The 27071-nt window shown below is 38.4% G+C and overlaps 1 protein-coding gene and 1 long non-coding RNA gene across 4 annotated transcripts in view; one reads left to right on the forward strand and one right to left on the reverse strand.

Annotated features, from left to right (window-relative positions):
- skib (v-ski avian sarcoma viral oncogene homolog b) overlaps window positions 1-27071 on the forward strand; it is a 94271-nt gene that overhangs the window by 50957 nt on the left and 16243 nt on the right. The gene's annotated exons all lie outside the window — the stretch shown is intronic.
- On the reverse strand, window positions 24231-25670 carry LOC124402251. Of its 2 annotated transcripts, none has more exons than XR_006928690.1 (4): window positions 25548-25670; window positions 25406-25458; window positions 25259-25315; window positions 24231-24814 (listed from the first exon to the last, which is right to left on the reverse strand). It is a non-coding gene; the product is annotated as an uncharacterized LOC124402251 (long non-coding RNA). The 2 variants fall into 2 exon arrangements; XR_006928689.1 differs by having other exon boundaries at window positions 25259-25330.

The raw sequence follows: 27071 nt of genomic DNA on the forward strand, positions 1-27071 counted from the left end.
ATTGTGCAGGTCTGAGAAGATAAAAGGGACAGAATCACTGGTACTTCTGCAGCATGTTGAGCCAGAGAGAGGGAGAGACAGAGAGAAACAATGTTGAAATGTACAAAAGTGTTGGTTCACGTTACAAAACTAAGCAACACAGGTGTCAGATGCAATATATACAGTAGTGTAATAGTGAACAAACAAGGCAACACTAGTAATAAAATAAAACATACAAACTTACAAACATAACACTCCATCTACCACTAGCAATGTGCTGTGTCTACTACTATGTCTGTCATCTCCCAGCTCGCGTAACAAAGCAAAAAAAAAATTGTGACCGCTCGTACCTCGGAAAACTCGTACATTAATTCACTCGTAGGTCAAGGTACCACTGTATAATTAAAAAATTCATATTTATTTCATTTAGCACATTTACATGGTTCGTTTTTATTTTACATTAAAAAAAAAAAAAATTTTCAGTACTATTTTACATGGTGTTTTTAATTTTAATTTTTAGTTTTTTTTTTTTCAAGTATCCCTTTAAAATAACTTTTGGTTGATTAATAGGTTATTGGGAAGTACACTGGTAAAAATGATCTGCATCATTTTTGCATCACAATTTTTATGTATATTCTGCTTGAAATTAAAAAACAAAACAAATGTTATTATTATTTTTAAAGGAAAACATTTGTTATATATACATTAGTGAGTTCACTCAACATTCTTTACTTAAAGAAAATCAGAACACCAATTGAATCAACTTTTTCACAACCACAAGTTGTTGTATTGAAACAATTCAAATGTGTACCCGAGAGCCACCTTTTGTGATGATCCTCAGTGTTTCAGTTTATCCTCATGTGTATACTTGAAAAAAGAATAGCAAATGTGTATTTACTTGCAATATTACTTTGTATGATTCAGATCTATAGTGGTAAACATATAATGCACAAAATGAGACAGAACCAGGTTCCTTTATTGAATTCCTTCACTAAAAACTCATGCACACGTGTCTGTGTGTCTCTCTCGAGGCACCCTTCTCTCACTCTTATGCTTTCCCCCATTCACTGCAAACGAAATCACTGATTAGAGAAATTCCTAACAGGTGTGTGATTCTTACCACTTGACTCCACTGGCCTCACCATCCATACACAAACCGGTGCTCGACCACGGACTAGATCTGACGCTCCCTTTCTAGTGATCAGTCAGCGGGCTGGTGACGTCCGAATTATTAGGGACAAACTTCCAATAATAGCCAGCCCCAGGCACAATTCCTCAATCCCTCAATTTGGGGACACATCTGCCCATGGCCCATGTGAAAATTTGGATACCATACTTCCACTCTCCCAATTGAACATTTCTTTGGGTTTGCTGTGAGTCCTGCCCACCTCAAGGTTCTAAGGACCGTTCTAAGGTGTTACAAATGCTGTTGCGTCATTACTATAGACGATTGTCATCAAAGTAGTTGTGTGGTTGAAGAATCGGGTCCATGAGGCGTTTAAACGTCACTGGGGCCCCAAACAAGCCAAAAGGAAGTAAGATAAATTGGTGTAAACTGAACGGAGTGGAAAAATGGTTTTTCATGAGACATTGAAGTCAAGGGGATCTGCCAATAACCTGTGGTTAAATCAAATGTCGAATAAAAGCGAGCCGTGAAGAATTCTGACCCAGCTCCTCCCTGCCACTTATATTTGGCACAATGCAGTAATTCAGGAAATGTTCCCCTGGCATCCACAAATTACAGACCTGCCCACCAGGCAGCCAACTGCATCAGACTCCAATCTTAGTGAATTAAGGCTTAGATGTAGCTGCTCATCCATTGGAAACCACTCCATTAAGCTAACTGCACATTTATTTGTTTATTAATGCCATTAATTATTAATTTCAAATGTAGTATGAGTTAAATATGTGCAAATGTTGGGTTTTTAATGGATGTCAGCTACAAAAATGTTCAGGTCTCTATCTGGTTAATGTCAGCCACAGTGAAGTTGCTGGAAGAGACTCAAGTCTGAGGAAAATAATTTTGGTATTCTTTTTTTTTGTGCTTATTGAGAGAATTGAGCTTTTGTTATTGCTATGGAGAAAAAAACATTTCGAATTTAGAAAAGTGTTGTAAAATCGTCCAAAAAACACTCCCATGACCTCTATTAATGTTGAAAATCGTTGTTAAATGTTTCAACGTATAAGACTATAAATTTAATTTTATATTTAACTAATAGAAAGTGATTCATTAAAAATTCTTCTTCAAGCAGCTTTGGCCTGCTTTTATTTAACAAACCTTAACTTTATTTTATTATAAAGAATGTTCATCTCACTATGGGTCCCCCACTAAATTAAGACCTTTTAGGTTTTTTTAATCATGTTATTTCATAAATTTCCTTCTTTATTTCTGCCATTTTGCTGTCCCTGTTAGCACTCCAGCTGCACCTCTGTATGTTTTGATGAATGCTGATAAACAGAGCAAAGTATACATTTACATTTTTTCTTGATTTACATTTACATTTACGGCATTTAGCAGACACCCTTATCCAGAGCGACATACAAAAGTGCTTTGAGTCTCTTGTAATAAATAAATCTACACGGGTACAAAAGATTACAAACTTAATATAAATATAACTCTTGAATTCTACAAACTTAGAAATTGCTAATTTAAGTATTTCAGGGAGAGGTAGGTCTTCAATCGTCACTTAAAGATAGTCAGGAACTCTGCTGTCCAGACATCTAGGGGAAGTTCATTCCACCACCTCAGTGCCAGAACAGAGAAGAGCCTTGACGTGTACTTACCTCTCATTCTGAGAGAGGGTGGTTCCAGTCGAGCAGTGCTGAAGGATCTTAGACAGCGTGGTGCAATGCGAGATGTGATGAGGTCACTGAGGTAAGATGGCGCTGGTCCATTTTTGGCCTTGTAGGCAAGCATCAGTGTTTTGAATCTGAGACGTGCAGCTACTGGAAGTCAGTGAAGGAAGCACAGCAGTGGGGTGGTGTGGGAGAACTTGGGCTGATTGAACACAAGCCGTGCAGCTGCGTTTTGGATCATTTGCAGTGGACGAATAGCATTCAGGGGAAGACCTGCCAGCAGAGAGTTGCAGTAGTCGAGTCTTGAAATGACAAGAGACTGAACAAGCACCTGGGCAGCCTGTGTGGACAGAAATGGTCGAATCCTTCGGATGTTGTAAAGAAGAAATCGACAAGAAAGAGCCTCATTAGTGATTCCTTGGGGTAACTATGGACACATAGTTACCCCAAGGTTACGAGCAGTGGCTGAAGGGGAGAGCAGAAAAACATGAAGTGTTATTTGGAGATCTTGACCTGGAGATGAATCACGTGGGATGACCAGCAGTTCTGTTTTGCTTAGGTTGAGTTTTAGTTGGTGAGCACTCATCCACGAAGATATGTCTGTTAAGCATGCCGAGATCCGAGCGGAAGCTGTGGTATCCGATGGAGGGAAAGAAAAGAGAAGTTGAGTGTCATCCTCATAGCAGTGTTAAGAAAACCCATGTGAGGATATGACTTCACCAGTTGAGTGAGTATAGAGAGAGAAAAGGAGGGGACCAAGTATCGAGCCTTGTGGGACACCAGTGATAAGTCTGCACGGGGCAGATGTGGATCCCCTCCATGTTACCTGGTATGAGCTACCTTCCAGGTAGGAGGCAAACCATTCCCATGCTGTTCTGTGGATACCGAGGCTCTTGAGGGTTGACAAAAGTGTCTTGTGGTTGACTATGTCAAATGCTGCGGAAAGGTCCAAGAAGATAAGTACAGATGACAGCTTGGCTGACCATTCCCATGGTTACAGCAGGCAGAAATCCATACAAATTCATCCATGTCTATTCATCCATGTCTATTTGTTGTGAATTTCTCATGGGCCAATATCTCTAAATTCTCGCAAGATGCTGAGGACACCAGTTCTCAGGTCTCCAGCCATGGCTGTGTGCACTACCAGGAAGGATTAAATGGGCGGCATGCTTTTGGTAATTAGCTAATATTGGCTGTGATTGCACTTCGTTATTGAAATCGCTAACCGCCTGAACAGGGGCTGAAACAGCCAGGGGATGGGTCTGCTTTAGGGCACCTGTTGAGGACTGAGTAGTAGTGGAGCTAGTGGAGAATAAACTGAAATTAGCCGATTTCCTAACAGCAGCTTCACTACAGACACATGCAGCACCAGGCTTGCTTATAGGTTTAAAAAGGTACATCATACACGTCTTAACGGCAGTTGAATAAAGTGTAATAAAATGTAATTAGGTTAAACAAGCATTGGTAAGCTGATGCACAGTAATCACAAACTGAGAAAAGTATACAAACTAAAAAGTAGTGTGAGGCGAGTGATGAATTCTATTTTTTGTTGGGCTGAAATGAAACTTTGACTGTGTCGCCCACCCCTGCTATCAGCCCTGCTTGAGAGAAACCAGACTCACATGGGGAACCTATTAACATTTGGGTGTGATTATAAATCATTAAAACATTACAAACATGTGTGAGTGAGAAATATCATGAGCGTGTGATTATGCGATTAAGTACTTTCTAGAGGCCTTTACAGTCAGATGGAATTGTAAAACCATGTGCTGCTAAGGCAACTCATAAATTAGCTCAGTATCTGAGATAATTATAGATTCAACACCACCTCCTTCATACGAGAGCCTTTTAATGTTCAATCGTTGAGAAACAGTATATGTAGAATTTTTAAATATTGACCCAATGGTTGTTTATCCTCAAAGTTCAATGTCCAAAACCCTTATTAAGTGGGATACAACTGGCACTGGTACATCTCTAGATGACTTGGGATTCTCGCAGGGCCAGCATCTTCTTGATCTTCATGATTTTCTTGATTAACTTTGCTAAGGTAAAACAAAAATTGCTCATTGCTTGTATGATGAGGATTATGAGCAGATCCTTTTTTTTTTCCATTGCTTTGGTAGAGATTGATCTTGATTTCAGAATTTTTGTGGCTGATATTTTGCGAATTGAATTCTAATCAGGACTTCTGTTTCAAAAGCTCCTTCGAACTTGGCTTTTATTAGCTTCACCCCTGTAGACATTTTTGAAGTTGTGTTAGTGATTTGGTGTTTTGTTTATTTCTTGATAGCTTTAGCAATGTGTTTAGCAATGTTATTAGCTGTTTTTGTTGACCTGTAGTCTGATGTTTAGTGCACTAGCAGTTTTTGTTTTTCAGGACCAATTTTTGTATTGGCTATTCATTTTTGTTCAATGTTTACCCTGATAATTTTTTTGCTAATTTCACAGTTTCTAAAAGGCTTGCTTTTCTCTTATAGACAGTTCTGTTTTGTTTATTTTTTTAACAACAAATGTAGTTTTATTTAGTGCTATTAATTATTTAAAATCATCTAAATAATCACGTCAATGTTTTCTGACCATTAAAGGCTTTTGTTATACATGTTTGGCTATTGATATTGATTTGGCACTCATATTGATGGCCAGGTAGCCAGACAAGCTATTGCTTTACAGTCATAGCCATTCATGTTGATGTGCGGCCATTTCAATCCCAACAATACAAATACAAATACAAATACACGCACACACACACACACACACACACACACACACACACACTTTTCAAGCATTTCTCTTATAAAAACAAACTGGCAATAAACCCTATAAAATCATATAAAATTGTGAAGGGAAATATATTTTAACTTACAGATGTCAAATAGCATCTCTAGGTAGATCTCCAATTCTCTGTTGTTGCTCCGCCCCTCTGGACTGTAAACAAAGTCCAGTTAGCATGAAATGAAAACAAGCTGTTTGTGCCAAATTGAGAGCTGCATCACTTCCTGGTGTCACTGTGCACGTGCTCCTCTGTTAGAGTTTCTAAAGAGTAATAAAACTAATTCACCCACGTTGGGAATAAAATCATCCCAAATATTGTTAGAATCTCACACTTATTGGCTACATTATCCATCAATCATTTTGGTTCCATAATGCTACTGGCTGGAAATAAAATGTTTGAAATGATTCAGAAGAGACACCTGCCTATAGAGGAGACTCAACACGAGATTCTGCCTCTTTTATTTTTTTTTGTTTTGTTTTGTTTTTTTGTGTGTAGTCATTTGTTTTGTAACACTATATTCTACCAGCCATACTTTTTTTTTACAAGCAAGACGTCTTTATTTTATGCAAAGTTATTTGGAAATATATACAGACAAACACCATCCGAAGTTCGGTGTAAACAAAAAATAACCATCAAAATTACAACACTATTGTTTGGTTGGAGCACAAATGCTTTACGGCATGTTGTTCAATGGAGCCTTATCTTTTATAATAAACCAGGATTAGCAGCAGTGGATGTGTTTGTGACTCGTTATTGCAATAAATGTATAAGTAGTGCATTTTTTTATGCATGTTGTTGTGTACTACAAATTCAGCAAATACATTTGTTATACGTTTTTAATTAAAATTATACCCTAATTTCCGGACTATTATACTATTATACCCTAATTTCCGGACTATAAAGCGCACCGTTATATAAGCCACTGAATTTTACAAATATTTAAATTTTTAACATAAATAAGCCGCTACACTGAAACTAATGAACTTTACACAGGCTTTACCGAAAGAGAGTGTCTGTTACACAGGGTAACGTGTGAAATATGTTGTGGCTCCTTTAAGAGTAGAGCGGCATTTTGGGAATAGCACGTCACTGCATTCTCCCGGTATTACTGCCTGTGTGTGTGTGTGTGTGTGTGTGTGTGTGTGTGTGTGTGTGTGTGTGTGTGTGTGTGTGTGTGTGTGTGTGTGTGTGTGTGGAGACTGAGGATTATGTGCTCATTATTTTCTGATGCTCATTTCTAAGTGTCTATGGCTAACCCATAACGCTGTTGCCAAAAAAAATAAAAAAGCACGCGTTTTGGAAACCTGTCTGTGCTTATATGATTTCTGTTGCAACTCGAGTTTTAGTGAGCTCTCCCTTCACTGTCTTCCTCCTTCCTTTCACAACTACTGTATTTCTCTCTGGAGTTTATCTTTTGGCATCGTCGTCCGTTTAAAAATCAACACTGGTGAAAGTTTTTCTCCCAATGCCGTGCAGTTTAGAACACAGGTGAGGTGCGTTTTTTCGTTTTCGTTTGAAAATTTCATTGGTCTAATGTTATGTCGTTAAGTTTTTTGGCTTAAAGTTTGTGAAACCGAGAAAAACCCAGGAAAAATCAATAAATTAGCCGCTTCGTTGTTTAAGCCGCGGGGTTCAAAACGTGGGAAAAAAAAAGTAGCGGCTTATAGTCCGAAAAATACGGATACCATTTTAAGGTTAATATGTGGCACAAAATATAATTAATTACAATAAAAGTATAAGAAAATGTAATACAATTCAACTATATAGTTTACATTGGGGAATGTGTGTGTTTGTTTACATGTAATATTTCATTTTCTAAAGATATGTTCTGCTGAACTGTTCTTCTTATTGCAGCATATTTGAACAAATGTCTGTATTTAAGAAATATGGATTACAAAAACACAGGATAAAGTTGATTTATTAAACTGATTTATTCATAAATGAATTTGTTTACTCACTCACTCACTCACAATGGAGGAACATGGCATTGAGCTTCAAGCCTTTTTACTAATGAAGTAGGACAAAAATGTTTCCATGTCCTCTTGACATTCAAAAATAAACATAAAGTAATTCTTTGCCTCAGGGAATTCATCACATAGGACTCTTTTGAGGGCATTTTTTGGTCATCATTGCTTATTAGTAGAAAAGCAGGCTCTGTCACCTCCTCACGTAATAAGTCTTTGTGACTGTGTACCCAGTTCCACACTGTTTACAGGTCTCTCAAAATAGTTGGCTGCTGCACCTGGTGAAGACTCAAGTTGTAAATAAAATATACAAATTATAATGGCACAATAATGGCAGGCATTCAACTGTTGGATATGACCATGAAAGTATTTATTTTTTATCTATTAATGTCCGTTTCAACTACAACTCTTCTGCTTCGGCAACAGTTTGGTGGTGGTGGATTTTGAAATTCTGAAAAAAAATTCTAGTTTTACTTTACCCACAGTGACTTACAACAGCCAAGACATTGAAATTATTTCAGTAGAACCTATCATACCCTTCTAGACAAAACTTTTCCATTAGCTGAATGCACCACCACTGGCGAATGAATGGCACCTCCTCCTAAAACACACAAAAATAAAAATGTGCACATAGCAGTAGTTTGATGGTATACTTATGTGAAAATCCACCTTATCTCTGTAAATGTTACTGATATCTGACTAAAAATAAACTTGATTATGGTCAATTATGTATTAATAAAAAAAAAAATTACAAATTCTTTACATTTTATAAATTCATGTTATAATTATAAATATAATGGTTATAAGGTTAATGGAAATTGTATTGGTTGTAATGAAAACTATTAGGGTCTGTGGGTCTCTACTGGTATGTGATCCTTCAGAAATAATGCCCAAAACACACCACAAAAATTCATGTTATACTTGTTTTATTGGTAAAAGCTAACGGTTCCTAATAGTATATAATGGAAACCATTATAATCTCTGTGACGGTTCCTATTGTTTTTTTTCTTCAGCAGAATAACGTTACCCAAATATGGGAACTGAACAAATGGTTAACTTGGCTTAATATTTTTAAAATAACTTTGTAAATTAAGCACATGACCCATGTAGTTAGTTTATAATTATAGGCCTGGGTGTGTGTGTGTGTGTGTGTGTGTGTGTGTGTGTGTGTGTGTGTGTGTGTATGTATGTATGTATATATATATATATATATATATATATATATATATATATATATATGTATATATATATATATATATATATATATATATATATATACACACACGTATGTGTGTGTGTGTATGTATGTATGTATATATAATATATACTTACATACACATATACATTTATTCCAGCCCAGTCTCAAGTCATTTGGTGATATACTCACAAAATTGAATCTATAGATTCGTGTTCATAGACATGAATTTCCCTCTTTTTTCGTGTCAATGAGGACAACATTCTAAGTATTTTTGGTGCCTCCGCCACTGGATACCATAGACCAGAGGTGGCCAACCTGCAGCTCGCGAGCCGCATGCTGCTCTTTGACTGGTTTCATGCGACTCTTACGTTCATATCGAAGTTTGTGTTTGTTTGTTTTTTAATGTGCGTGTTCGCTTCGCTTGAGTTCAATACGGTATTTTTAAGATTAAAATGAGCTTGCCTCTACTGGGAAACTTTGCGGTATATCAGACCTGGGCAAACTACGGCCTGCGGGCCACATCTGGCTCTTTGTATGTCCCTGTCCGGCCTGCGTGAGGCCAATCATAAATTACAGGGATGCACCAAATAATTTATGGCCGAAATACCCAAATCACTGAAACAACACGGCAGAAACACAATTGTAATGACGCAATAAAAAAGCACAGCACATGGTTATCTGGATAAGAGCCAACATGTCAGCATTGCAAAACATGCAATGCTGACATTTCAAGAGGGGTGTATCTGCAAAGAGTTTCTCCAAGTCGGGTTTAATTTATCACCTGAAATCCAAACGTGCCGATTGCCATTCTAAATATGAGAAGAACGCGGCGCAGAAAAGTAAAGTCAACCCGAGCATGCGCATTTCGTCTGTAGAGGACGTTTTTGAAAAGGCAGGAACGTTTTCCAGTGATGGTGCCGAGGCAAAAGGCATAACACAAAAAATTATGGATTTCATTGCCTTTTGAATTTAATTTTTATTTCGGTGCATCCCTAAAATATTATCGTTGGTGTGGCCCTCTGACACAATTCAGGTTTCTCATGTGGCCCCTTGTAAAAATTAATTGCCCACCCTTGCGGTATATTCATCTCACGCACATGCGCGTTTGACAAAAATAACATATTGCACTCAAGCGAAGTGAATACGCACATAAAAAAACCCCACAAAATCTGTGTTTTCTACCCTGAAACACGTGAAATCAAAGCATCGATCTGTTCTGACTGACACCCATGTGAAAGAATTGTTTCGAGTGGCAACAACGGAATACGAGGCAGATTTGAAGGGGATTGTTCAAGGCAAGGAATGCCAAAAGTCCCACTAAGTAACATGCATAGTAAAAGAAAAACACTATTGTAAATAATTATATTTTTGTTTGTGGACTTGGTTAAACTAAGAGTTTGTGTGTGTGAGACAGTCCATACAATGTTCATTGTTGAAAATGACTGTCCTGTGGTCTTAGAACTGTAGGAGTCAATTTCTGTCATTATGTTGGTGTGTGACATTTACAAAAAATCTGGCTGAGCAGAGGTATGTGTGTGTGTAAGAGGAAGGGATGGGTGATGTTCATGTGTGCCATGTGTATGATGTGGCTCTTTGCGGTAACACAGTAAAAAAATGTGGCTCTCGGTCTCTGACTGGTTGGCCACCCCTGCAATAGACGCTGTATTGTTTGTTTGTTTGTTTTTTTCATTTGTTATTGATTTTTTTATCTTTAAACACTATTATTCAACATTTAAGCAGGAGATTTTATCCTTGTTTTTTTTGCTTTATATTCAGTAAGCTACTCTCTATTGTAAACCATCGTCAGTGGTTCCTTCCAGTAAAAAAAATACAGTAAATATATTCTGCCTGGTAATTAAGGAGAATGCGTTAATTAGAGAGACAAGTTTATTACAATATAACCCCTACCCTAACCCTTATTGTATATTTTCTGCTTTGTTTTCTGAAAAAAAAAATTTCAGATGAAAGGAAAGAAAGTTTTGCATTTCATTTGTAAATTAAGGTCACAGAGTCTGAAGGAAGAGAGGAGAGGCACAGAATCCAAGACTCTTGAGGTTCTGTGTAAAGTTTGCACATTCAGTGGTGGTTCGGGGAGTCATGTCATCTGCTGGTAGTGGTCCACGGTATTTTATCAGGTCCAATGGACATAAGTTGCAACAACATTAAACAGCTCAGGTAAACACACCTCTGAAAAATGTTGTCTGCTCGGCATGGCATAACGGGGCTCAATGTGCTCGATCAGCCTACGAATCCCCACATCTTCTACGACAGAGAATGGCTGATCATCTAAGGCAATGGATTCCATAATTTTTTGTGTAATGACCTTTGCCATGACACTATCACTGGGAAACTTCCTTGCCTTTTCAAAAACGTCCGCCACAGATGGAGTGCGCGTGCTCAAAGGGGTTTTGCTTTTCTGTGCCGTGTTATTTTCATATTCAGCATAGCAATCGGGATGTTTGGATTTCAGGTGATAAATTAAACCCGACGTGGAAAAAGTTTTTGCAGACGCCCCCCCCGATTTGCAAATCGCTAATCGTGGGTCTTTTTCCAAGATATACTGAAATACGTCCACACCGCAGACAAGCACGTGCAGGGCGCGGTTTCTGTTTGCGTCATCACAACAAACTGTTTCATGCATTTTTGGGCCATTTTCGGCCGAAAATTTTCAGTGGCCGAATATTCGGTGCATCCCTAATTATACATTATATATATATATAAAATAAAAGAAATAAACGCTTGAAATATATCAGTATGTGTGATGAAGCTATATAATATACGAGTAACTTTTTGTTTAAAAGAATTATATTAAATTATATTCTAATTTATTAGGATGCACCTGTGCATTGTTCATATAAAATATAAATGTTACAATACAGCCGTCCATTGCATTTTTATGTAATCAATGAACCCATGTCACTAGAACCCCTGACTCCAAATCATCTTATCCTGATAAAATCCAAGGCTGCCTTACCCCCTTACTGGAAGGTTTGTGAAAGAGGATATGTATGCTGCAAAAAGTTGAGTGCAATACATGGTTGAACAATTCTGGAGCCGGTGGAAGAAAGGGTAGCTGCTGAATACATTTTTCTTGGAAGAGTGGTTGAGACCACGGAAGGAATTGATGGTTTAGTCCGTTGAGTGAAAGTACAAGTTGCAGAGCGCAAGATTCCCGTAAAAAAATTACCATCATTCCAAGCCCTCAGTCATTCAACGACTAATCCAATGGTTGGTATTAGCTTCTTCTAATAGAAAGTTAATAATTGCTTGTCAACTTAAAGTACACTTGCATCAGACATGTTAGTCTTATCACTGCCTATTTTATATATTTTATATATATTTTATATATATATATATATATATATATATATATATATATATATATATATATATATATATATATATATACACACACACACACACACACACACACACACAGTGGAACCTTGGAATTTTCGCGACCTTTTGATACGCCCCTTCCAACCCAGTAAAAACCCAAAGAACACTATACGAAATCGATTTAAATGAGTAAATAACACTATTTTACTCCATACATAATAAAATAGTTTTAAAGCATTTTTTAGACAATTTTAATGAGATAAACCTTGATTAGAAATGTTAAAACTAGCGTTTTGAGCAGCTCGCGGTTGCTCACGAGCCGATCTGAATGACAGTCGCCGGTCGGAATGAAAGTCGCGAGCATGCGAGGTTGCGAGCTCCGAGGTTCCACTGTGTGTGTGTGTGTGTGTGTATATATATATATATATATATATATATATATATATATATATATATATATATATATATATATATATTTTTTTTTTATATCCTATTTTGGACCTTACTTTACATGTAGCCACTTGGTATTGACAACAAATCATGCATGATTTTCTGTTTGTTGATTTGGTGGAAGTGTAAGTGGCCTTGGGGTTGTTGTTCGCTTGGACCGTTGTTGTTCATGTTGCAGGGTTGCGTGTTTGCGGGCGGAACCTGTGTTTGTGATGAGAGTGAGCGGAGGAATTTTTTTCATGTGCATGTCCATGGCATGTTTTTTTTTTTGTTTTTTTTGTTAGCGGTTGGTTTTTGTCTGTGCATGTGTTTTTTGCAGTAGCGTCGATCCCATTTTTGTAACCCTTTATTTTTGAACTGGATTGTTCGAGTTAGCAAAGTTTGAGATGTTTTGCACCCTTGGTAAAGTGTAGCAATGTATGTTTTTGTTATCTGTGAAATCTGGATATCAATACCCTATGTGCTCTTATCACTCTGTTTTGTTTAAACTCTTTTAACAAGTGTATGTCATTTGTTTACATTTTTGTTTTTTTAATGTGTATTTTTCTTTCTTTAATTTAAGTTTCACGGTGGTGGTGATGATGGTTCATGTCGAAGAGTACGACTTGTGAACCGAAGATATGTCACAATAAATTATCTACACCCGTATGGAGAGACTCTGTTCATTTGTCGGTGCCAGGGGCTGCTACAATAATAGCTTAATTATTGTTTCTCATCATGGACCTAAGGTTTATCTGATGAACACTGGCTCAAAGCAAAAATAATTAGATTGAATGTAAATTGAATAGAAAGATTGAATAATTAGATTGAATGTCAGGCTGTCATAACTTGGGTCATAACCAGAATTAATACACTAATTCAAATATATATTTTGAATATTTGTATTTTTAGTGCAATCTTTAAATAGTATGGGCCAAACTGTAAAATTTGCCTATTTTAATATAGGCTCTACAGTAAAAACTAAAAATATAGGTCATTGAATTCCTCGATGAAGTTGAAAAATGCAGGTTTAGACATGCCTTAAGAGAACACATAATCCCTGGTGCCATATGGAAACCTGAAGGCATGATTGTGACTTTTGTGTTGTAAAACCTTTCTGCTTCAATGACAATTTAGTGAATGAATAAATACCAGTACAGTAAAACCCTATTGTACGAGCAACTAATAGTACGAGCAAACGAAGATATGAGTGACCGAGCGACACAAGATGAACTAAGTGACTGATGCTACCCTCAGCCGAAAGCGGGGAACTGGCAGCGTGGGTTTGCTCATGTCTTCGAAATTCGTGTCGCTCAGTCGCTCTCGTTGTTCAGAGCAGCAAATACTTAACTTTTTTTAGTGTTATATTTTTATTTCACTAGAAATCAGTGATGGTGCTGGGAAACGAAAGTAAATAGAATTACCATTGAAACCAAGAAGGAAAAGTCGAACATTACGAGCGTGGTGTGCATCTCACACTCTCAACCACTACCATATGGGTGAGTGTTAAATTATGTTTACCATATGGTAATTTGCGGTGCGGTGTTTGTTTGTTAAAATAGCCTACAAATACTTTTAAAGTGCAGAAATAAGTGATCGAATGAGGTTTTGGAACGGATTAAATCACTTTTACATTAATTCTTATGGGGAAAACTAGTTCGAACATACGAGCAATATTCACGAAAGAATGATGCTTTTTCAACGGGGTTTTACTGTACTCTCTTAAGAAAAAACTAGTTTACTAAGTAAACTACGCTTTAGGCTTGCTTTAAATGTATACCATGCTAAACATTACTTTACCAAGACCAAAGTCAAAACACTTATTTAACTAAGCCCAGAGTTGACTTTAAATCTGATGTCAAAGTTATAAAAAAAAATACCTTTTATAACAACCTTTAAAATAAAGCAATTCATGTCTTTTCAAGAGCCAAAAGTCTTTTCAATACCTTTATGTGTTAAGTGATATGCATACAAAAAAAAATCCTTTCCTATTATATATATATATATATATATATATATATATATATATATATATATATATATATACACTTATTTAATTACTGTGCCATTATTTTCTTCTGTATGCGTCCACCGTGTTCCCTCTACAATTTTTACCTCTTTTGCCCAGTATTGCATAAACATTTTGTTTTGAACATTTACAATAGAAATGCATACACTGTAAAAAATGAAAAGTTGACTTAACTTAAAATTTCAAGGCAACTTGCTGCACAGCTTTTTTGAGTTTACTCAACTTTGGACCAAGTTGTTCATTCAACCCAAATCTTTTTTGTTCATCCAACAGTTTTTCTAGTTAAAATTACAGTGGAACCCGGTTATCTCGCCCTCAGTTACCTCGACAACCCTATTAAGTCGACGTTTTTGAAGTGGATTTTTTATCGGTTATGTCGCTGAACCCTAATATCTCAAGCACAAGGGGGGAAATATTTGCCATTTAACGTCGGTTATCTCGGTGCAGCCGCAGAAGAACTCGCGGAAGTGTAGGAAAAATCAAGTCTTACAGATGCTACAAGTGTTGAATTGTATACTGGTGAATCTCTGCTGTTAGTTAGTGCACATATGCCTTTTGTTTAGGGATGCACTGAATATTTGGCCACCGAAAATCTTCGGCCGAAAATGGCCTAAAAGTGCATTTTCGGTTTTCGGCCGAAAGACTTTGAAAAAACACGGCCGAAACAGTTTGTTGTGATGACGCAAACAGAAACCGCTGCCTGCACGTGCATGTCTAAAACAACATGTCTGTTGTGTGGACGTATTTCAGTATATCTGAGAAAGACCCACGGATAGCGATTTGCAAAACATGTAATGCCGAAATTTCGTCTGCAAAAACTTTCTCCACGTCGGGTTTAATTTGAAATCCAAACATCCGATCGCTATGCTGAATATCAGAGGAACGCAAACGCACAGAAAAGCAAAACCCCTCCGAGCATGCGCACTCTGTCTGTGGTGGACGTTTTTGAAAAGACAGGAAGTTTCCCAGTGATGTTGTTGTATTGTTATCTTTAAGCAGTTGCACTTGTTCTAAATGCACTTTGTTTTTATGAAATAACATATTTAATTGTACAACCTTTCAGCATGCCAGAGGGCCTGTACATTATTATTTATTGTACACATGAGTGCATTAAAGTTAAACATTTAAGACTAAATTTTAATTTATTTTATCCTGTGCATTGTTGCAATGTGCTATAAATAAATATTTTAATAATTTGTAATTGATTAATTCTTTGAAACTTTAATATTAATTTATGCAATTGAAATGCCTTGATTTTAGTAAGGTTAGTACACAGTCATAGACATAAATGCAATGGTAATAATAATAATTTATTTCGGTGTTTCGTTTTTTTCGGTTTTCGGCCTTGCTTTCCTCCTTTTTCGGTTTTTATTTCGGTGCATCCCTACTTTTGTTGTTAAATGTTATGCAATGAACGGGAGGCGAAAGCTTGGCGGCGCGGAACGTGTGATGACCATCCAAAATCATAGAATGAACAACGGCAGGATCCGGGGGGGGAGGGGGAATCCGCGATGCGCTTTGGAAAGAAAAGCGCAGCCGTTGAGAGAGTGCCGGTGGGAAGGCACGTACCGGGATACACATGAGCGATAACAACGACCGCCGTGAACCAACATATACCAACAATAACGGACGGTGAGAGTGTGAAAGTTTAAATAGGAGCTGATGATGATGTTAATAAACGAGCACCATATGTGCGCGATAGAAGCCGAGAGTTTCAGAGAAAGCGGCCGAGAAAGCACCTGACACGCTGAAGGGGGCGCCGAAGGGGGCATGGCAGGTGGATTCCTGACAGATAAACATGTATGTATGTATGTATTTTTATAGCATGCCTTCATCAAACAAATTGCGGCAACGCTGTTGTGTAAAAAACCCTTCAAAAACACGTGCATGCACATTCTCATTTATCAACGCACATCATGTACATAAAGAAATTTCAAGCAGGTTAATATATTGTCGCCATTTTGATTTTCTTTTATCTCGATCATCGGTTACCTCGATGCTTTTTGGCGACCCCCTAGGACAAAGAGCCCCATGCGGCTCTTTGGCTGGTTTCATGCGGCTCTTACGTTCATATCGAAGTTTGTGTTTGTTTTTTAATGTGCGTGTTCGCTTTGCTTGAGTACAATACGGTATTTTAAGACTTAAATGAGCTTGCCCCTACTGAGACATTTTGTGGTATATCAGACCTGGGCAAACTACGGCCTGCAGGCCACATCCGGCTCTTTGTATGTCCCTGTCCGTCCCGCGTGAGGCCAATCATAAATTGCAGGGATGCACCGAAAATTTTCGGCCGAAATACCAAAATCACCAAAACAACACGGCAGAAACACAATTGTAATGACGCAATAAAAAAGCACAGCAAACGGTTATCTGGATAAGAGCCAACATGTCTGCGGTGTGCGGATAGCGATTTGCAAAAAATGCAATGCTGAAATTTCAAGCGGGGGTGTATCTGCAAAGAGTTTCTCCAAGTCGGGTTTAATTTATCACCTGAAATCCAAACATCCCGATTTCCATTCTAAATATGAGAAGAACGCGGCACAGAAAAGTAGTCAATCCGAGCATGCGCACTCTGTCTGTAGAGGACGTTTTTGGAAAGGCAGGAAAGTTTTCCAGTGATGGTGCCGAGGCAAAAGGCATAACACAAAAAATTATGGATTTCATTGCCTTTTGAATTGAATTTTCATTTCGGTGCATCCCTAAAATATTATCGTTGGTGTGGCCCTCTGACACAATTCAGGTTTCTCATGTGGCCCCTTGTAAAAAATTAATTGCCCACCCCCGCGGTATATTCATCTCACGCACATGCGCATTTGACGAAAATACCGTATTGAACTCAAGCGAAGTGAACACGCACATAAAAAAACCCCCACAAAGCATCGATCTGTTCTGACGGACACCCATGTGAAAGAATTGCTTCGAGTGGCAACAACGGAATACGAGGCAGATTTGAAGGGGATTGTTCAAGGCAAGGAATGCCAAAAGTCCCACTAAGTAACATGCATAGTAAAAGAAAAACGCTATTGTAAATTATTATATTTTTGTTTGTGGACTTGGTTGAACTGAGAGTTTGTGTGTGAGACAGTGCACACAATGTTCATTGTTGAAAATGACTGTCCTGTGGTCTTAGAACTGTAGGAGTCCATTTCTGTCATTATGTTGGTGTGTGACATTTACAATAAATCTGTGTGTGTGTGTGTGTGTGCGCGTGTGCGTGTGTGTGTGTGTGTAAGAGGAAGAGATGGGTGATGTTCATGTGTGCCCGTGTGTATGTGGCGGCTCTTTGCGGTAACACAGGAAAAAATGTGGCTCTCGGTCTCTGACTGGTTGGCCACCCCTGCCCTAGGACATCGACATAACCGGGTTCCACTGTACTTGTAATTATTTTCCAATGTGTCCCAATAAATTATGTGAACATTTTTCTATGAGTTTTATGGACAAAGATGTTTTGTTAGCATTTACACAATGTTATAAAATAAAACTATAACTGCAGACTAAGTTTTGTTTGTTTATTATCTTGAATGTCTTGAATACAAACAAGGTCAAACAATAGCCATACCTTCTAACAGAAAAAAAAAAGAAAGTCAAAATAAAAATCCTGGAAAAATGTCAATTAATAAAAAAAGAAGATAATTGAAGATTCACTTTTAACCTTTTAACGTGTAAAGGCTTTGACTCTATTCCTTAGATGCTTAAAACATTAAAACACCAATAAACTTATAAAATAAAACATTAAAACATAGAAGTTTAACACTGTATGGTCTGCCTACCTTTCAACAATGTAACACTGTCAATACGTACCTTACAAAATACACTGCAATCAATGAAAAATTAAAATGGCACAATAAAGAATCTGAGAAGATGAAAAATAAACACACAATCAACAACAAAACAAATTAAATAAAAATGACATGGTAAGACATTATATTCACATTTCAACAACTCAGTTTAACAATTTATTTTATTAATTAACATTTGACTTACATGTTTTCTGCTTTTGTTGTGTATTCTTGTAAAATGTGATTTGAGTGCACTTCAGGTTTTAAAGGTGCAAACACAGTTGTCATAAAAACAATTCCAATTTACTCGTCCTCCATGTCGCAGTCTTGTGTGTTTTAGAAGAACATCTTGAGAAGATTGGGCAAATTTGCTAATTTTACATTGCATGCTGAGCACTGAAACCAGAAACCCCAGTAAATAAGCTGTATATGTGTTTGTGCCTATTGCTGACCAATGTATGTTATGCTATGGTGTACAGGCAAATATGATGTACAACATATCTACAAAAAAATATTTATAGAATATTACCAGTATATGGGTCAAAACACTACACTGGTCTAGGTCTGTTGATTAATCAGCAGAAATACCAGTATTTTTTTTTCTTTTTTGAAATCCATCATGTAAATTCCTAAAAAATAATTCAGGTTTAACTTGCATAAAAAAATATTGGTGTTCTTGTGATAAAGATTTATTGTTCATGTAACCAAAAGGCCTGGACCAGTATTGCATTTTGACCTATTCCTTAGTGCTGCTTACGACTTAAGACTTGTTTAATGCTAGAGTGAAATTCGTTTTATGTGCTTCATCACCACGATCAGGCTATTCTGTGTAACAGCAGCAGCTATTGACAGTAATCTAAAATATTAAATATCTAACTGGATGGCCTGTTGTTGCATCATGGGCGATGGGCAAAAATTGATTGCAACTTGTATCATGCCCACTGTAAAAGAAGAGTTTTAAGCGCATTACACCGAGTCTTATACTATAATCTATGTCGAACACAACAGCAATACGACAAAAGACAATCTTCTTCTTTCGGCTGCTCCCATTAGGGATCGCCACAGCGGATCATCCGTCTCCAAACCACCCTAGTGGCTCCATCCTCAGCATTCTTCTACCAATATAATTCATGTCCCTCCTCTGCACATGTCCAAACCATCTCAATCTCGCCTCCCTTACCTTGTCACCAAAACATCCTACATGCACTGTCCCTATAATAAACTCATTTCTAATCTTGTCCATCCTCATCACTCCCAACGAAAACCTTAACATCTTTAGTTCTGCTACCTCCAGCTCCACCTCTTGTCTTTTACTCAATGCCACTGTCTCTAATCCATACAACATCGCAGGTCTCACCACAGTCCTATAAACTTTCCCTTTCATTCTTGCAGATACCCTACTATCACAAATCACTCCTGTCACTCTTCTCCACCCACTCCACCCTGCCTGCACTTTTTTCTTTACTTCTCTAACACACTCTCCATTACTTTGCACTGTTGACCCCAGGTACCTGAACTCCTCCACCTTCTCCAGCTCTTCTCCCTGCAACCGCACCACTTCACTGCCCTCCCTCTCATTTACACACATGTACTCTGTCTTACTCCTACTAACTTTCATCAGAATCAGGTTTATTGGCCAATTGTGTTGACACACACAAGGAATTTGGTTCCAGCTGTTTGTTACTCTCAAAAGTACAGACATAAATAAAAACCTATACATGACAAAACAGACTCAACAAGACAAAAACAGACTATACAAGACAATACAGACAATAAGCTGTATTACAGACAATATGAGACAGTATAGACAGTGTGGGTAATAAATAGGGATACAGACCAGTAATGTACATAAAGTTTGGGAGTGCATGGTAGTGCAAATGACAGTATTGTGTGTCAGGTATGATGAGAGAGGTTACTATAAAACTTTGTACAGTATATAGAAGCAATAGTGTGTGCAACATATACAGATAATGTGATGAGTGACAGTTCTGTGACAGTTCTGTGCAGTACTCATAGATATGAGCAGGGAATATAATTATAGTCAGTTGTTAGTGAGGGTGATTGCTTGGGGAAAGAAACTGTTCCTGTGTCTGGCAGTCTTAGTGAACAAAGTTCTGTAGCGCCTGCCAGAAGGGAGGAGCTGGAAGATGTTGTGTCCAGGGTGTGAAGGGTCATTAATGATTTTTCCTGCCCGGTTTCTGGTTCTCGTATGGAGAGTCCTGGAGAGTGGGCAGGGGGGCACCAATGATTTTTTCAGCTGTTTTAACAGTTTTCTGCAGTCTGTTTCTGTCCTGTTTTGTTGCTGCTCCAAACCAGATGGTGATTGATGAGCACAGGACAGATTCAATGACTGCAGTGTAGAACTGCATCAACAGCTCCTGTGGCAGACTGTACTTCCTTAATTGCCTTAGAAAGTACATCCTCTGCTGGGCCTTTTTCAGAATTGAGTTTATGTTTGATTCATTTCATTTCAGGTCTTGGGAAATGGTAGTGCCCAGAAACTTGAAGTTCTCCACAGGTGACACAGGAATGTTGGATATTGTGAGGGGGAGTAGTGTTGAAGGATGTTTCCTAAAGTCCACTATCATCTCCACAGTTTTGAGTGTGTTTAGCTCAAGGTTGTTCTGACTGCACCATAGCACCAGCTGCTTCACCTCCTGCTTATATGCAGACTCGTCACCATCTTGGATTAGTCCAATGAGCGTGGTGTCATCTGCAAATTTCAGGAGTTTGACAGTTGGGTCACTTGATATGCAGTCATTCGTATAAAGGGAGAATAGCAGTGGGGAAAGGACACACCCCTGAGGAGCACCAGTGCTGACTGTCTGAATACCGGAGGTAACACCTCCCAGTCTCACCTGTTGTTTCCTGCCTGTCAGGAAGCTGGTGATCCATTGACAGATGGCAGGGGTATAGTAAGGTTTAGGAGTTTGGAGTGGAGGATTCCCGGAATTATTGTATTGAAAGCCGAACTAAAGTCAACAAACAAAATCCGGGCAGTCAAGGTGTTGCAGAATGTAGTTTAGCCCCATGTTGACTGCGTCATCCACCGATCTGTTTGCTCGGTATGCAAACTGTAGGGGATCCAGCAGCTGTTCTGTCACCTTCTTTAGATGGGCCAATACCAGCTTTTCAAAGGTCTTCATGACGACAGATGTCAGAGCGACAGGCCTGTAGTCATTCAGTCCAGTAATGGAGGGTTTCTTGGGGACTGGGATGATTGTGGAGAGTTTAAAGCAGGAGGGGACCTCACACAACTCCAGTGATCTGTTGAAGATAGAGGTGAAAATGGGAGCCAGTTGGTCAGCACATGCTTTGAGACAGGAGGGGGAGACACCGTCTGGGCCGGGAGCCTTCCTTGTCTTCTGTCTCTGAAAGAGCCGATACACATCCTTTTCACAAATCGTGAGCGCAACTTGAGTGCTGGAAGGAGTTGTAAGAGAAATCCAGAGGTGTGATGGGGGCAGACATTGGGCTGGGTTGGATGAGAGGTGTGAAGATATTGTCCTCAAACCTGCAGTAGAAGGTGTTAAGGTCGTCAGCCAGGTCTTTGTTTGCTTCAGTGGGGAGGGGTGGTCTCCTGTAGTTTGTGATATTTTGCAGGCCTTTCCACACTGATGCAGGGTCGTTAGCTGAAAACCTGCTTTTCAGCTTTTCAGAGTAACTTCTTTTGGCTATTCTGATCTCCTTTGTCAGTTGGTTCCTGGCCTGCTTGTACAGAGCTTTGTCCTCCCTCTGTATGCATCTTCCTTGGCATGTCGAAGTTTTTTCAGTTTGGCTGTGAACCATGGCTTGTTGTTACTGAACTTGCAGAAGGTTTTGGTTGGCACACACATGTCTTCACAAAAACTGATGTAGGATGTCACAGTGTCAGTCAGCTCATCCAGGCTGTCAGTTCCAGCCTCAAAGACACTCCAATCAGTGCACTCAAAGCAGTCTTGTAGTTCCTGCTTTGCCTCACTGGTCCATCTCTTCACTGTTTTGACTACAGGCTTAACAGATTTTAGTTTCTGCCTGTATGTTGGAATAAGATGAACCAAGCAGTGATCAGAGTTCCCTAAAGCTGCCCGGGTACAGAGCGATACGAGTCCTTAAGAACGGTGTAGCAATGATCCAGTGTGTTTTTCCCTCTTGTCGGACAGTTAATATGTTGCCTGTATTTTGGAAGTTCTACTGTTAGTTTTGCTCTGTTAAAGTCTCCAAGGATAATAAAAAGAGAATCCGGATGTTTTTGCTCCAAGCCGGATATTTGGTTTGCCAGGTTTTGCAGTGCATCATTCACGTTGGCCTGAGGTGGGATGTAAACTCCGGTCAGAATGAATGAGGAAAATTCCATGTGAGTAAAACGGTTTACAGTTTATTACCAGTGATTCCAAGTTTGGGCTGCAGTATTTATCCAGCACTGTGACATCTGTACACCAACGTTCGTTAATGTAGAAGCAGATTCCGCCGCCTTTCGTTTTGCCCGATAGCTCCGTTCGCGATCCGCTCGGTGTAAGTGAAAGCCGAGAGAAGTAATCCGCTGTCCGGGATTGAGCGACTGAGCCAAGTTTCAGTAAAACAGAGAGCAGCGGAGCATGCAAAATCTTTGTTTGTTCCGTTAAGAAGAGTTAGTTCGTCCATTTTGTTCGGCAGTGAGCGGAGGTTCGCCAGGTGAATCGACGGGAGCGCAGTTCTAAATCCCCTCTGTCGCAGCTTCACTAGCGCGCCGGCGCGCTTCCCCCGCCGGTGTCTCCTCCATGTGCCATAGAGAGTGGCTGCAGCTCCAACTAAGATCTCCAAATAACTTTCCGGGTTTGTAAAAATTGTTGAAAAAGTGTCTGGAGTGAACTCCCCGATGTTAAGCAATTCTTCTTTAGTGTAAGTTATTAGGGTAGGGTAACTAAACACACAGACAATAAACAAAAAGAAAGAGAGTACTAGAGAGAGTCGTGCCGAGGCTGCCATCCGCGGCGCCATCTTGCTGATTCATCTTGCCATCTTGCCATCTTCATCTTACCATCTTCTCTCTAGCGCATATCTCTACCTCTCCAGGCTCTTCTCAACCTGCTCACTACTCTCACCACAAATCACAATATCATCCGCAAACATCATAGTCCAGGGAGACTCCTGTCTGACCTCGTCCATCACCACTGCAAACAGGAAAGGGCTCAGGGTCGATCCTTGATGCAGTCCAACCTTCACCCTGAACCAGTACACTGGATGCCCTTCCTAACGCAACCCTCCCCATTTACTCGGGCTTGGGACCAGCACTAAGAGTGCACTGGCTTGTGCATCCACAATGGCTGGGTTAATACGACAAAAGACAATAAACCCATTAAATACTTCACATTTGTAGGGATCCATTAATTTATAAAACACAATTGTTTTTATACTTGCATTAAAAACTCTAACAAGAATATACATTTGCATGTCGCGATGTTTTACAAACATTAACAATATAATAAATGTAATAAAATGAATAAAAAGACACACTTTAATAAACGATGAAGTTTGGGTTGATAAGTTCGTCATGATTGTGCCCGCACATTTTTTCCGATAACTAGGGTAAATAAAGCCATTGCAAACCATGAAGTTAGATTTGCAAGATATAAAACTGGGATTGCGACATATTTTCACCTTGATAAGAACATTCATGCAGAGCCGGCGACAGACCATAACTTGCAAAACAATAACTTGCAAAAACGAGGCATAAAAAAAACAACACAGTGCAAGGGCACACACATACAACTAGTAGACACTGTCAGCTCATTTACCGTAAAGAAAATCACAAAATAATTACGGTATCCAGCGTTCACAAACGCTTCCACACGGCTCGTGCCAACATTAAATTTACGGCAGCAAAAAAAAAAAAAAAAAAAAAAAACCCAGAATCAGCTTTTACGCTTACTCAAGCCAGTCTCGATTAATGTACCAACTAGACAAAAAATTATTATATATATATATATTTATTTATTTTTTTTTTCCCCACCGAACATGCATGCAGGGTACTGTTTTCATTTTCTTGATTAGGTTGATCGATCCCGAGATCACCACGGCCTGTAGATTTGAAAATTCCGCTTCGGCTCCATTAGCCCCAGTTTCCGAGTTTGTGCTAACAGGTGTTTCCGTGATGTCAGATGGAATAGGCGGTGCTGGCTGAGAAGGCTGGGTGATAGTAGTACATTCTAAATCTGAAGAAGGTCTTGAAGAAGTAGATGCCTTTGTGTATGGGATTTAAGTTTGCTGTGTTCGAATCCTGCCGACAACGCTAAATTGTAGCAACTACGCCACCCCTTCGAAACGAATTTGAAGGAGAAAGAAACCTGTTTAGAGCACAGGCCCAAAAACGAAACCCTTCAGATGGCTAAGGTACAAATATTTATTGCAAAATAGGACAGAAAATAATATACATAAACACCTTTAAAATAAAAATTATAAAATAATTGATACCAGTAGCTCATCCAGAATTAGTCCCAGCTCTCAAAGAGGTTAACAGCCAGCTCAACTCTCTCGCTATGATGACTGCTTTCGTTGCGTGCGGCAAACCTTTAGGCATAGGGGGACATCCCTCATACATTAAAACACTCAAAAGGCAATAACCACAAAAGAAAACACAGCAAACTTGAATCCCATACACAAAGGCATGTACACACGCACACAAAAGACAAGCACCATGAGTTAAGCCAGCGACATAAGGCTGGGGAGGTATCAATAAAAATAAAATACAAAAAAAAAAAAAAAGCCCCGGCCAACCGGACTCGTACACAAACAATTCACACAATACACGTGCTGCCACCATGCAGCACACTCCTGAGACCGGCCAACCAGAGGACCAAACAAAAACAACACGGAAGAAACAGCAATTGACATATCTAAATCAGAAAAACAAAAATTAACAATACATCATATGCTTTAAAACACTAAACATTTAAAACCATGGTTACCAACTGCGCACTCACTTTTATTTAATTTAAATATTTAATAATTTACCTTCATTGGCAGATAGCAGATATAACAATCATTTGATGTTCAAGCATTTATCCAGATCTAAATCAAAACACACTCCCAAAGAGAGATACAAATAAGACCTTTCATGCCATCTTATTTAAACAAATAAGACAAAGCCCATATATTTACCTACACCAGCAGCTGTCAACATACACAGTCAGCATTGTTCAATTTATCTGCATCTAAATAAATAAATAATTTTTCCATACAATCAAAATTAATTCCTCTAACTAAACTAATAAAACAAACTAAAGTAACAAACCTGGCCTACCTCCTCTGGAGTGACTTCAAACACAACCAAACAAAGCAGCACTATATCCCATATGCTTTCAAAACAGGGCCCACATTTCAAGGCCTCTTGCCCAGTGCCTGCTTAAAAAGTATTGGTCAACCACACCCCTACTGGTAGGTGTTTGCCTGGCTACATTTATTTTAAATTATCCTTAAAATGTTGTGTAAAAGACATGTTGCTAGCATCAAGGCTTTACTCCATGTACACATGCTAAAGATGCACTGAAACATGAGACGCCGCAACGCAACCAATCAGAGAAACAGGTCTCTTTTCATTAAGAATAAACACACATCAACTGTAGTTTCTCATATTTACCACATAAGAAATAATGAAACGTTCAATGATTAATTTATTTTAATTATTCTTGATATATATATATATATATATATATATTAAATGAATTAAAAACTGTAACGCAGCACAACAACCTCTTTGGGCTTGCCCTCCTTAACGCCGGCACTGCATTCATGCAAACTTGCTTTAAAATAATAAGCTTCACCAGTGACGCTACATTCTTAGTTATGACTTTCAAAACCAGGTCAAAAACAATTGTACGTTTTACTGGCATTAAAAACTCTAACTAACATTAGATACATTTGCATGTCCCAAACTGCTTAATGCTCACACTGAAGTTTTACAAACATTACAAACATTTCAACATTATAAAAAATATAATAAAATGAATAAAGATGCTACTTTAAAAGCTGACATTTGAAGGGTTGATGAAGCTGTCCTGAAGCTTGACTGATGATCAAAATGACGATATTATTCCATATTCACTCCAACGTTTGCACGTTATAGCGCGCATGCTCCAACCACCAAGCCAACTTGTGTGCTTGTAAACTTATATGTGCATATCCAGTCAACATTTCAAATTAAGTTGGTCAGACAATTTTTGATCCAACTTATTTCCACTTATTGAGTCAACTTTTTTGAGTTTTATTGTCCAGTTAACTAATAGATATGTTACACTTATATAAGATATAACAAACTTTTCGAAAGTTGGATTTATTACAGTGCCTTTCTGTCTTTCGGTCTCCTCTGACTCAAAAGGGGAAACAAAAAACAAAATAAGAACACTATAGTGTTCTTATTTTATTTATTTTTTTATTTGTTTTTTAAGGATGTCAGCTGTGGATGGGAGTCCAAGGGGAGCTTATTCAGATTGAATTAGACACACTAGAAAATCATGACCATCTGTTAGCTCTTCTGTAAAGTACAGTTCATTTAAGATTCATAAGTGTAAAATATAGAAGGAAATAATTTTTTTTCTTTGAGGTTTATGATTCATTATGATTGTGATATTTGGAAATGTGGAGTTATGAAATAAGTGGTGGTTGGGTGAAAGAACATGAAAGAGCCTCCTTTCTAACTACAATATCTACAAATTCCATTCCTAGAATAAAGAAACAAATACCCAATCTTCTCCACACTTAATTAATTATCTTAAAATAAAAATGAGGTTGGGGTGTCTAGCTCTGAAAATGTTCCACCACCATTAGT

Source organism: Silurus meridionalis, chromosome 19 (genome assembly GCF_014805685.1).
Source record: "Silurus meridionalis isolate SWU-2019-XX chromosome 19, ASM1480568v1, whole genome shotgun sequence".
NCBI lineage: Eukaryota > Metazoa > Chordata > Actinopteri > Siluriformes > Siluridae > Silurus > Silurus meridionalis.